The sequence below is a fragment of the Lepidochelys kempii genome, chromosome 17 (genome assembly GCF_965140285.1).
Source record: "Lepidochelys kempii isolate rLepKem1 chromosome 17, rLepKem1.hap1, whole genome shotgun sequence".
Lineage (NCBI taxonomy): Eukaryota > Metazoa > Chordata > Testudines > Cheloniidae > Lepidochelys > Lepidochelys kempii.
Window position 1 is genome coordinate 2,864,990 of NC_136396.1, and position 14,022 is coordinate 2,879,011.

At 39.3% G+C, this 14,022-nt stretch overlaps 1 protein-coding gene across 3 annotated transcripts in view; it reads left to right on the plus strand.

Moving 5' to 3' along the window:
• The window catches only part of GOSR1 (golgi SNAP receptor complex member 1), a 66,656-nt gene that overhangs the window by 14,035 nt on the left and 38,599 nt on the right, over nucleotides 1–14,022 (plus strand). The window lies entirely within an intron of this gene.

The window sequence follows — 14,022 nt, forward strand, 5'->3', positions numbered from 1 at the left end:
GGCCAGGATCTAATGAACACAGTAAACTCTTTAATGTACATTACATAGGCAAGAACACAGGGTACTAGATTGTGACACTGAGGTCACGTATAAACATTTCTTTGCCACTAGCAATAGCAAATTATGCTGCTGAAAGTGTTCGTGGATATTTTACAAGCCAATTCTGTAAGTTTTTGTTGTTGGCTATGTGCCTCCTCTTACTCTGTGATTTTTATTTAATATATTTTTTTAAAACAGTCTTTCTGTATTAGCAATACCAGCATCTGTCTTTCTGATAGGGTGAATGTGCAGCCGTCTTTGTAATTGATTCTGTGGTAGTTTCTCCACCTAGAAGCTGACACATACAAGGGCTGTCTCCCAATTGGAAGAAGCAGTGTCCTGCTGTACCTGTTTTTCTCAATACTGTCTATTCCTTGTGGAATATCTTCAACGGAACCACTGTATGTGCAAAATAACTATTCAGCTTTTAGAAAAGGAGTCCTTGTGGCACCTTAGAGACTAACAAATTTTTTTCGGTATAAGCCTTTGTGAGCCACAGCTCACTTTACCAGATGCGTGCAGTGGAAAATACAGTGGGGAGATTTTATACACACAGAGAACTGAAACAGTGGGTGTTACCATACACACTGTAATGATTCAGCTTTTGTTCTTTATTTGCCTTTGGATTTGTGCTCTTCTTATGTCACTAAATCTATCTTCTTTTGTGCCTGTCAGTGTTAGACATAGAATGAGAATCTGCTTTTCACTTGTCTATGCTAAGTGTGTAGAAAATCCACATACCAGAATTACTAATGCACTTAAATACATCTAAAATTGATATCTATTTTTTTAACCAAAACTAAAAAGGCAGCCCAAAGACTTCTCCTTAGTTCTGTTTTTCTCACTCTAACTATGAAGGACTTCATCTATTTATGTAGTAGATGATCTCTGTTACTCTCCATCCAGAGGGAATTGTGGTTTTGAAAGTTTGCCTCAAATACCAAGTTACATGGTCTCAAAGCTCTAGGAACTCAATGATTTCAACTGTGTGTATGGGGATTTTGAAACAAGCACATTTAATCGGTCTTTCTCATTCAAATGAGATCTGACCAATCAACATGCACACTGGAATTTATTCCTCCTTTACATTGGACCCTTTTCTCTACAAAATGATGCTGTGCGGCCATTCATTAAAAATGGGAATATGCACAAGAACATTAGGGTGAAAAGGAGCAAAATCCCGCAGAACGGTGTCACAAAGCTGTGGCTCTTTAGGCATTTCCTTACTTTCAGGATGCAGTCATATGCTCAAGCTCTAACTAACTGATTGTCACATTTGGGGTCGGGAAGGAATTTTCCCCTAGGTCAGATTGGCAGACACCCTGGGGGGTTTTCGTCTTCCTTTGCGGCATGGGTCACTTGCAGGTTTAAAATCGTGTAAATGGTGAATTCTCTGTAACTTGAAGTCTTTCTTTAAACTGTGATTTGAGGTCTTCAGTAACTCAGCTGGAGGTTAGGGGTCTATTTCAGGAGTGGGTGAGGTTCTGTGGCCTGCAATGTGTAGGTAGTCAGACTAGAAGATGACCATGATGGTCCCTTCTGACCTTAAACTCTGAGTCTATATTTGTGTAGAAAAGGCTTGAGTTTCAAAGAAACACAGACTTCTATGACTTACTATGTTTCCACACCCCAGCCATGGTAAACTATAGACTGACACAAGGGGGCAGAATTTCATCGGGAAAGTTTTCGGCTGTGGGCTGATATCTGTTCCTAAAGATAATTTTGTGTTGTAGCCAAGACTAAGTCAAAAGCTTTTACAGGAAATTAAAAATACAGTTTTTAGATGGGTGATAAAGTACGGGCAGCCCACAATTTCCCTTGGTATCCCTGGTGGCATTCAGAAATCCACTGGTCTAAAGCATAAGCTAACGATTTTCATTTGATTTGCACCTGTTGTTAACCTTTATAATCAAGAATGTTGTTAAATTTTACAGAAACAATGCAATGGGTTTAATGTCTTGGAGGTGAACCCTAATTGAAATTGAGTGCACTGATGAAGAACAAGGAGTGCCTATTAGTCTGAATAAACTTGTTTGTTCCCATATCCTAAGGATTGAAAAGTAAGCGTTAAGTAATGTTATAAATTTGGCATTTTCTGAAAAAAAATGCAAATTTCCTCTTGCAGTTCCTCTAAAACACACTTTTGATAAGTGCATAGAGAGGAAATTATCAACAGATCTTTAAATGGCCCTAAAACAATGCAATGAAAGGCAGCCATTAAATGTCTTGTATGTTTCATCTGATGAAAGTTTTTGGAAATAATCAGGTCCAGCACCTTACAGAGGTATTGGTTGCTTTGATCTTTCCTGGGACAAAGTTTCATTGTGGTGATTAACTTATGCTGGCTCATGACTTTGGGGTTGGACTAGATGACCTCCTGAGCTCCCTTCCAACCCTGATATTCTATGATTCTATGACTTTAATAGCAGTCTGATTTCGCAGTAAGGATGATCCTTTTCAGAAGGCGGGTCAGAGTATTCCTGTGCCTGTGTGTCTACAATGTATAAAATATTCCAGGGTTCTTCAAACTTATTTAATAGAGCGTACGGAGAAACAGCTGTGCTATTATTATTTCTCTCTCTCTCAAAATATGCCCAGTTGATACTCCACAATTCAACAAAATATCTAGTTATCTCTTACTGTTACAGATAATGTGAGGTTTAGAATTAGTAGAGTTGTTTGTGTCTTAAGTCTAGTTAATAAAAATGCTACTATATATCTCTTCTCCAAATATACTTTGACTAAAAATGAATTTGGTAAACTTCCGTACTTGATAGAGTTTTCCCTGGTAGCCATTCATCTTACAGATCATGGTGCCTTTTTCCCTTTTTGGTTGATGAAGTACAGGTAGCTTTCTTGCCTGACTTGTGCTTCACTGTAGGCCATTATAATCAGTCAGCCAATGTAAAATGCTGAGCTGAATCATTGTCAGGCTTGTTACTATATTATTTATTTTGAATGAGCCCTCACATTTCTGTAGACTTTCAAAGGTTATTTGAAGATTGTCATAAATATAAAGGGAAGGGTAAACACCTTTAAAATCCCTCCTGGCCAGAGGAAAAACCCTTTCACCTGTAAAGGGTTAAGAAGCTAAGATAACCTCGCTGGCACCTGACCAAAATGACCAATGAGGAGACAAGATACTTTCAAAGCTGGAGGGGGAGAGAAACAAAGGTGCTCTCTGTCTGATGTTTTTGCCAGGAACAGAAAAGGAATGGTTTCAGAGTAACAGCCGTGTTAGTCTGTATTCGCAAAAAGAAAAGGAGTACTTGTGGCACCTTAGAGACTAACCAATTTATTTGAGCATGAGCTTTCGTGAGCTACAGCTCACTTCATCGGATGCATACCGTGGAAACTGCAGCAGACTTTATATACACACAGAGATCATGAAGTATATAAAGTCTGCTGCAGTTTCCACAGTATGCATCCGATGAAGTGAGCTGTAGCTCACGAAAGCTCATGCTCAAATAAATTGGTTAGTCTCTAAGGTGCCACAAGTCCTCCTTTTCTTTTTGAGAAAAGGAATGGAGTTTTAGAAGTTGGTAAGTAATCTAGCTAGGTATGCGTTAGATTCTGTTTTGTTTAAAGAAAAGGAGGACTTGTGGCACCTTAGAGACTAACCAATTTATTTGAGCATAAGCTTTCGTGAGCTACAGCTCACTTCATCGGATGCACGAAAGCTCATGCTCAAATAAATTGGTTAGTCTCTAAGGTGCCACAAGTCCTCCTTTTCTTTTTGCGAATACAGACTAACATGGCTGCTACTCTGAAACCTGTTTTGTTTAAATGGCTGATAAAATAAGCTGTGCTGAATGGAATGTATATTCCTATTTTTGTGTCTTTTTGTAACTTAAGGTTTTGCCTAGAGGGACTCTCTGATTATTGAATCTGATTACCCTGTAAGGTATTTACCATCCTGATTTTAGAGAGGTGATTCTTTTACTTTTTTTCTTCAATTAAAATTCTTCTTTTAAGAACCTGATTGCTTTTTCATTGTTCTTAAGGCCCAAGGGTTTGGGTCTGTGCTCACCTATGCAAATTGGTGAGGATTTTTATCAAGCCTTCCCCAGAAAAGGGGGTGTAGGGTTTGGGGAGGATTTTTGGGGGAAAGATGTTTCCAAGTGGGCTCTTTCCCTGTTATATATTTGTTCGACATTTGGTGGTAGCAGCAATAAAGTCCAAGGGCAAAAGGTAAAATAGTTTGTACCTTGGGGAAGTTTAAACCTAAGTTGGTAAAAATAAGCTTAGGGGGTTTTTCATGCAGGTCCCCACATCTGTACCCTAGAGTTCAGAGTGGGGAAGGAACCTTGACAAAGATGAAATAGCTGTTAGGGATTCGCGTGAAGTATAACTTTTCTTTATATAGTCACTTAAAAAATGCAGTTGTCTTACAACTGTCTGAGATTTTTATTCCCCCCCACACACCGTGTGAGATTTACTAGTAGTTGTACAGAGTAGTTAAACACAATGCAACAGTCGACACTTAAAATTCCAGTTCAAATGGAAATAAATACTTCAGCACCTATGTAATGATTTCTGCTTACTTTTTCAGAGCAGTTTTTTTAAGTGTGGAAGAAATTGCTACTGCGTGTATGGGAAGAGTTTCAACAGCTACCACTAAATATGCTGGCCTAGACTTTGAAACTAAAACTGACCATTAGTCCTACAATTAGTTGAAACTATTTGGAACTGGGGAGTTCCAGTCATTCATCCACCACAAGTCAGTTTCTTCTTATTACCTTCATATAAATTAATACTGTAGCTGTATTAAATAAAATAGCTCTTCAATACATTTTCCAACAAACCCTCCAGTCTGCTAGGCAAAAGGAAAACATCTTCAGAACTAGAGAAAACATCTTCCAGGGACTGATTGCAAAATGTAAGAAGTTTTTTTTTAATTAAAACGTTAAAAACAAAAAAATGTATAAAAAATTATATAGAATGAGAAGTTATTTGAAATGTGTTAGAAACCCAGAGGAAACAATGTCATGGCAGAACATGGAAGGGCACTCTGCAAACTAGAGATAACTCTGAGGTATGTGCAGAAATGTGTTGTCAAAGCATAAGAAAACTGGCAAGAAATCAAGAGCTTGCAAGATATTCAGAACTTTTCAAGTGAGAATCCTTAGCTCAAAAATAGACATTGGCATAGAAAATATTAAAGGATTTCAACATACTTGTCATCAGAGAAAGTAATTAGTGTGATATTACTGCCAAGAAGCTGTGGAAGCTGGCGAATGGTCCATAGAAACCAGAAGGATCTAGCAAATTATACCAAATGAGTTTCTGACAAAACTCTGTGAATTTCGAGATGCTCAGGACCTGCTTGCAGAGGGTGTGCACTGCAGAGAGGCTGTGATGCCAGGCTATTTGGTAGAGAGAGCTGAAGTGTCTGAATCAACTATGAAGGTGACAGTAAGAGAACTTAAATATTTAAAAAATAAAATGAAATTGGAGCTCTGCCGCAGCCTTCTCAAGAAAAAGGGATGGAGACAAACTTAGTGGATGATTTTCATTAGTTACTGAGAAAACATTGGTCCTGTAGCACAGCCTTGTGGAATACTTGCCAATATGAAGCACTGTGTTGACCCTGTCATTGATGTATTAAATATTTCAGCCTACTGCATGTTTATTTTAAGTCCTGGTAATGGCTGGTTGTAGTAAGAATTGACTTGGTTGTCCACTGCATTTAACTACCTTCTTCTACAAGGCACAATCAGGAGAGCTGGTGGTTCCCATGATGCTATCTAATAATGTTTTTAAAGGAGTACTATGTGCTTCTCCCTAACCAGACTCTGTCATATGCCATTATCAGATCCATGGGCTATAGTTCACCCTGCAGAGTCCAGGCTCATCCTTCACCCTTTCTTCTTATGTATGAGAAGGGGCTAAAAGGAGACAACGGTTACTCTTGGCAATGTTCTCTTTGCTCTGAAAACACTCCTCAGAAATCATGTCGGCAAGTATTAGATCTTACGGTCTACAGTGGCATCTGATTAATGGTAGAAACTGGAAGAGAACCAACAAGAAATGCAATAATTTTTCTGCGCTTCAGGGGTGCTGTGAGTGTGGCTCTCTGAGGATTTTGTGGAGGGACACGGAATCCCTTCTAGAGTAACTCCTGCTTTCTTTCTGAATTTACCTTTTTACTCTTTCTCCCAGCGGGAAAATAACCTGCGCTGTGATCATTCTCAAGAGAAGTTGTTGTTCATTGTGGCACTCTGGGACAGGAGCTTGGGCACTCATAGGGACAGCAGTTTGACATACTACTGATTTCATACTGTAGGGCTAAACAGTTCTTACAGTTTTCTGTGGGGAAAACCAATTGCTTCCTTTGCTTTGAGACTGAATGGAAGTAAATGTTAAAGGCAGTGGCTTAAAACATTCAGTAAAGTGGAAAAAAAACCACCCCCAAGTTGGCATTAACTATTGAAGCTTGATTTAGCAAAATGCTAATCAGGCACTTGAAGGAATTACTAGGCATGTTCACTCACTAGAATTTCTAAAGTCTCTTCTGTGGATTCAGCTTTTTCTTTGTTGATTTTTTTTTTCAAAATCCAGAGCACTCAAAGGCCTTCATGCAGCATATTAATCTGCTACATTTAGTAGTGTAATACATTTGTTATCTCTTCTGGAAAGATTATGCGAGTGCGAAATGGAGGATTGATTTGCTTGGTTATATGTAGATGAATTGTAAAGGGGAGGAGAGTTCAGAGATGTTTACATACAATAGTTTGGGTGAAAAGAGCCCCTTACCCGCAGCTGGCTTAGATTCCTAGAGAATGTTGACATCCCAACCATTGGGTGGACTCCCGGCATGTTTGAAGTATGGAAAATTGCTACCAGTCGTGCACAAGTGATTGTGCCATTGTGCGGATTGCACTTACCCTGAGTAGGGCTGACCAGCGTCTGCTGGTACAAATGCTAGTTTGGCAGTGAGCGCTGGTTTGCACAGTTCAGTTGGTTTTTGCACTACCATCCCATAGTGCTGCTGCTCAGTCTTCATTGATGACTTTAAAAGCACAGAGTGCTGGATGCATACTACCCTCAGCTCCGTTTAGGCTTCTGACTCCTGTTCTGGCAGGCTCAAGAGCAGCAGGGTTTCCAAAGACACTAGGGGGAATTTGTCTGGTTCTCCGCCCTCCATCTGAACCCTTCACAATTGTGAATTAAAGGAATTCCATTATTTTTGTAGCTTCTTTGATTCTGAGCTTTAAAAGGAAATCAGACTTGTCTAGAAATTCCTAGTGGCTTTAGATAAAAGATTTAAATAATCCACAGAACTTTTAAAAATCCCATTTAGTGCTAAATTATTCTTGCTCGACAGATAGATCAAGGACAGTTTTCCACCGCTCTGGACAGGTAAATGAGTTGTTTGGGGCTGTGGATAGGTTGAGGTAAAAGATAATCATGTAAAGGTCTCAATAGTTGTTAAGGGAGGAAGACCAGAAATTAGGTGAAATATTGTTCTGTTTTTGCATTCCCATCTTACGCAGAGGCTCCAAGCCTAATAGATAAATGTGTGCACTTCACTTGTGGAAATTTACTTCTCTCAGGTTCTTACAGTTAAACAGACAAGTTTGTCCCGCTTTTCCTGTTAGTACATTTTTTGGCAAGATGAGCAAATAAATCATTATCTTTCTTGGAGTACTGTTTTCTGTCAAAAAGAAGCAGCATCCTTAATGATGAATGGACCAGATTTAACAGTTTAGAAACCTCGTTGAAAGTGCTGTCCTAAGAGGAAAGAGCCCTGTCTGCTCAGCATTTACTTTTGGAAAATGTAGCACTGGGAAGTTCTACAGTAATTGACCAGGTAATTTAGTCCACGAAAGCTTATGCTCAAATAAATTTGTTAGTCTCTAAGGTGTCACAAGGACTCCTCTTTCTTTTTGCTGATACAGACTAACACGTCTACCACTTTGAAACCTGATAGGAGTTGTATCCTAAATCAGCAGAGAAGGAGCTAATGTGTTAGTTTAAACTGGCAGTATAGAGTGTTTCAGAGTAACAGCCGTGTTAGTCTGTATTCGCAAAAAGAAAAGGAGGACTTGTGGCACCTTAGAGACTAACCAATTTATTAGAGCATAAGCTTTCGTGAGCTACAGCTCACTTCCTCAGATGCATATCGTGGAAACTGCAGCAGGCTTTATATATACACAGAGAATATGAAACAATACCTATTCCCACCCCACTGTCCTGCTGGTAATAGCTTATCTAAAGTGATTTCCAGCACAAATCCAGGTTTTCTCACCCTCCACCCCCCCACACAAATTCACTCTCCTGTTTTCTTCATATCACATATCTGCAATTTATGTGGATTAAATTAATGCTGTTTGCTGACATTGATGGTTGGGTGTAAGCGATTTTATCTATCCTTTCTCTGACTTCCAAAAATTGATATAGAGAGATTTTATTACACGCATTGCACTCATTGAAGAACTAAGTGAAGCACTCCATAGATGTGTTAAACGTAATACGTCAGCTCTTGCTGTGATCTATCTGTATCGTCATGTGGGGTCACTGCATCATTGACTTTTGGCTCTGCTGCTTTATTTTGTTTTGAATATCTGTCCTTCCCAAGGGGAGACATATAGAGAGGCATGTGTATGCACTGATTAGATAAAAGTGCACACCGTTGGTAGGTTTTTCTCTTTGAGGGTTTTATAAGGCCCTATGTATTATTTAATTTTGATATTTCAGTTCTCCAAGGTCTCAGAATGAGTGACTGTTATCATCTAGCTTGTACAATAATATACACTAGAAATAAAAGAAGAGTTTGTGTTACTTAGCTGAGGGACACATTCTCTCAAGTGCCCAAAAATCTCTGTGGAACTAGAGTGACCTTGTGCTAATTGTATCCTGTGGTTGTGATGGGAACAAAGAAGCCCAGAAACAATAGAAGGGAAAGCAGATAGAAGAGGAATGTGCTCAGTATTCAGAAGAAAGAAGAGGGGGGAATAAGATGTGAGTGAAAGAAATACAGGAATCTACTCTGACTTCTTAATGGTGTTGTTAATAAATAATACATAGTGCATAATAATACTTGACTAATTCACAGGGGTGTTTAGGGTAAATGAGTTAATGCTTGTACGATGCTTTAAACACAGCTAAAATACTATGTTAGTGCCAAATATTATTATTGCTTTCTCAAGTCGCCACAGACCAGATTACCTGTTCCTGATTACCTATTGTTGATTGGTGTGAAATAGCCACATGCAGTAATGACCAATCTGTATGAAACTGAAGATTTTCAAACATTTTCATCATGTGGCCAGATCTTGGAGAGATTGTCTTGCAGACCTTTGTCCTCCCAGGCCTGATCCTAATGGCAATCACGAAACATATTTGCGGGAACTACAGCAGTAGTTTATGTGGAAAAAGTCATATTAGGCAAGTACAGTATTTAGGTAGCTTTAACTTTCTTCGATATAAGCTGTTTCCTTTTAGGAAAAATTACCTCCTGGTCATTTCATTTCCCCTCCTGGCCCTTTTTCTTTTTCCTCTGTCTCCTTGCTCTTTTGCTTGTGTTTCTCCGCCGCTTGCTTCTCCTTTCTCTCTGTATATGCTTAGTCTAAGGGCTGGTCTACACTACTGCGATAAATCGATCTAAGTTAAGCAACTTCATTTGGGTGAATAACGTAACTGAAGTCGACGTAGTTAGATCCACTTACCACGGTGGCTACACTGTGCTGTGTCAACACGAGAGCGTCTCCTGTTGACTTCCCTTATGCTTCTTGGGGCAGTGTAGTTCACCAGACCCACTCAATTGACACTCTGCAGCATCGATTGCAGCAGTACTGATCTATCGGTAAGTGCATGCCGTTAGCGTGCAGCCCTGTTCCTTTGCCTTCTCTTAGGTAGCAAGATTCCTAATCTGACCCCTTATTCCCACTCAGGCTGCCCGTAGAAGCAGATGGAAAGGAGGAGGAGCCATGAGACAGCACCAGGTGATTGCAGGCTCTCTGGACCACAGTTTGAGACTTGCTGAAGTAGGGTGGTGTACGTTTTTTTTTAAAGCTGCTGCTGAGTAAAGTTCTTTAAATTGTGGTTTAATTTGGAGGCAGTATAACCTCATTCAGTTACTATAACAGTATGAGGCCCATTTATCCTTGTCACGGTGTTGTCCTAACTTTGATAGTTTTTTTTAACCAAAGCAGCTTCTTATATTGAGTCATTTTTTCCCGTCCTAGATAGTTACGAAGAAATCCACAAAGACTGAAAGAAAGCAGCTATAGTAAATGCATTTAATTTGGAATATTTTCCTGTATAAGTTTCTGATGTGATATAATTTGATTGGCCACAAACTTACTGTGTGCTTCTAATACAAGGCCACACAACATTGTCTACTAAACTGGAAGGCGGACAGGGAGAAGGGATTCAGAAAACTAGGTTAAATGTGTCGTAAATGGCCTCTCTAAGCAGAATTTTGAACATCCAAAAAGACCAATTTTGGAGAGGACCTTGTGTATACAATCATCTGCATCTATACTCTTTCCTCCTGAAGCTATAGACAGCATATTTATGCTTAGTGAATTTAGACTCTTGAGTCAGAATTTCCTTAGACTCTTTATTTCAGGTGTTAGGCAGGAGTCCAAATTGATTCTCACTTTCCTGGTGTTCACAGATGGCATATAGCACAAGTGAAGATACTGTAGTTTTGAGATTGCAAATCTTATGAATTTGGGCCAGCTTGCATGAAGGAGGAGGTAGGAAGTGACAAGGTGTTCAAGGACTCCTGGTAAAGCTTATGCTTTTTAAAACTTAGCAAGAATGCATATATAATTCTTTATTACCATCATTTTACTTTTTATTAAGTGCTGCTGGTGTGCCTGGTGCAGTATAAAATACACATAAGTGGTCCCCTGCGCCATGAACTTAGTCTGAAAGATAAGACTGGACACAGCGGATTTGGAATAGTAAATTGACAAACTCATACATAAGTTTGTCTTTTGTTGGGGGCCTTCAGGAGAGTGATTTAAATGAGGGGAGAGTGGGTGTCTGGAACACTGAGATTGGCATAGTTTATCTAAAGGTACATGATAATTCAAAGTGTTTCTAGTTTCTAAACACGTTTATCCTTGCTGATTTTATTTTTTCTAGGGAATTTCAAACCAGACCATCCTCCAAATTTTCTTGATTACCCTCATCTGTCACTGCATCCTTCCTTTAGCTGGGTTTGTGTGTACTGACTGCATGGGCTTCCTTTAAGAGCCTATAAATGGTGCTTCACCATCAGCTGAGGGGGATATGTGAGAATGACACAAGGCTCTTCTCCTCCTCAAACTGTCTGTCTACACTGCAATTCAAAACCCGCAGCTGGCCCATGCCAGCCAACTTGGGCTTTCAGGGCTCCAGGCTAAGGGGCTGTTGAATTGTCTTGTAGATGTTCAGGCTTGGGCTGGAGCCTGAGCTCTGAGACCTTGGAATGTGAGAGGGTCCCAGAGATAGGGCTATAGCCTGTGCCCAGATATCTACACCGCAATTAAACATCCCATTAGCCCAAGCCCCATAAGCCCATGTTAGCTGGCGTGGGCCAGCAATGTGTGTGTAATTGCAGTGTAGACGTACTCAAAGGAGCTGCCTCTCCAGCACTCCCAAGGTGTATCACATGATAGTTATCCACAAGGCTACCAAGCCAGCGCAAATATTACCTAATAGATAAGTCATTTATTTCTGGAAAAAGCTTCATAGCTCATATGAATGCAATTCTATAACTATATAAGCAAGTCACTGAACTACCTTGAGATTTTGGGAAAGTTCAAAGCTTGCAGGTGGTGGAGAGAGATGCTCTCTATTATTTATAAATAACTGAAACAAAAGCACATGAACATCAGCCAATCACTCCAGCATTTAAGAGCGTTTTCCCCTTTAAAAATGGAGTTTAAGGTTTATTAGAATAAAATTACCATCTGATTGCTTTTCATCCCTACATACTTAATACTGAAGGTTTTTCAAAAACATGAGGATCCAAAACACCCTTTATAAAGAAAAAGGTTTATTGTAGAACATGCCATGTGTGCCAGACATTGACCTTGCATAGAGCTAAATCAATGAGATTTAAGAGGCTAACATGTATTCTTTAATCATTATAATTAATCACTATGGTTATCTGAAAGCATTAGCTTTCTAAAACCAAATTTGTGGTTTCTTTCTAGCTGTCTTGTTAGCTGTGTGGATTGGTGATACACATGTGCATGATCTGCCACTAGAGTTGAGGCTCTGTAAGAATGTTAATGTGTAAGTGCCATTTTGAAGACCCGTGACTTAACCATAATAATTTGAAACTTTTGATTTAAAAAGACAACAACATTTGGCTAGTTATTATTCTTTTCTGCCTTAATCAGTTTTGTTGTTTCAAATTTGTTATTTGTTATTGAAAAATAGCTTAGATATTTATCTTTGAAAAGTTGTAACTTGGCATCCTTAAGACTACTTCTATATAAAAAGTCAAATTAGGGAAGACACATGTGTATTTCAACATAGAATTAAAGAGAATACCAGCTTTGACTAACTAGTATTAGTTTGCTAGTCTGATGATTAGGACTAATTATGGTGAATCATGTTCATCTCAAATATTTTCTGCAATGATATTCTGCGTTAAAGTCAACATCCAATCCTGCTTTGTGCTATCATGTCTACATATATTATGGATCTTGGATCTGTGTGGTGGTAGGTACCAGCTGAGCTGTAATACCCTGTGAAAACAGGCAGAGTTAAAGAGGGTGCATCAGCCTGTGCTTTGAATTTGTATTTCTTTTTAGGGGCTGACTATTACTAACATGACTGTGCAGTCTGTATTGTCCGCCAGCTATTAAGAGAACTCTCCTCCACTGTGAGGGTATGATCCAACAAATCCCTTGACATTGGAGTTACCTTTTTTTCACACTTGAATAAGTCACGTAAGTTGGGAATTTTGCAAATAGAAAATCAGTCACATAAGAGCTGGCACATTTTAAAAAACCTGAAATCTTTGACTTGGCATTTATGCTACAAGCTTTACTATTAAGTGTCTTCATTTATCTTTTTTTTTTAAGTTAAATCTAGTATTGGCACTTGGCATTCTGAGATAATTTAGGTGAATTTTGTGTAACTTGTCTGTGTAGTGACAATAAATGGACACAAATCAGATGTCAAGAATTATAACATTCATAAACCAGTCGGAGAACACTTCAATCTCTCTGGTCACGCAATCACAGACATGAAGGTCGCTATCTTAAAACAAAAAAACTTCAAATCCAGACTCCAGCGAGAAACTGCTGAATTGGAATTCATTTGCAAATTGGATACTATTAATTTAGGCTTAAATAGAGACTGGGAGTGGCTAAGTCATTATGCAAGGTAGCCTGTGTCCTCTTGTTTTTTCCTACCCCCCCCCCCCCAGATGTTCTGGTTTAACTTGGATTTAAACCTGGAGAATGGTCAGTTTAGATGAGCTATTACCAGCAGGAGAGTGAGTTTGTGTGTGTATGGGGGTGGGGGGGATGTGAGAAAACCTTGATCTATGCAGGAAATAGCCCGACTTGATTATGTAAAGAGTTGTCACTTTGGATGGGCTAGCACCAGCAGGAGAGTGAATTTGTGGGGGGGGGTGGAGGGTGAGAAAACCTGGATTTGTGCTGGAAATGGCCCACCTGTTGATCACTTTAGATAAGCTATTACCAGCAGGACAGTGGGGTGGGAGGAGGTATTGTTTCATGATTTCTGTGTGTATATAAAGTCTGCTGCAGTTTCCACGGTAAACATCTGATGAAGTGAGCTGTAGCTCACGAAAGCTCATGCTCAAATAAATTGGTTAGTCTCTAAGGTGCCACAAGTACTCCTTTTCTTTTTGTAGTGACATAGTTATCCCTAACATTGGCTTCAGATTAATAGTTGCCAACCAGTCATTCAGTGAGCTGTAACAGCTAGCCCAATACTGTAGTCAGACCCTTTCCTAGACCCATGGAGACATGGTAGCTAGCTCAAATATGGTGAATCAATGGA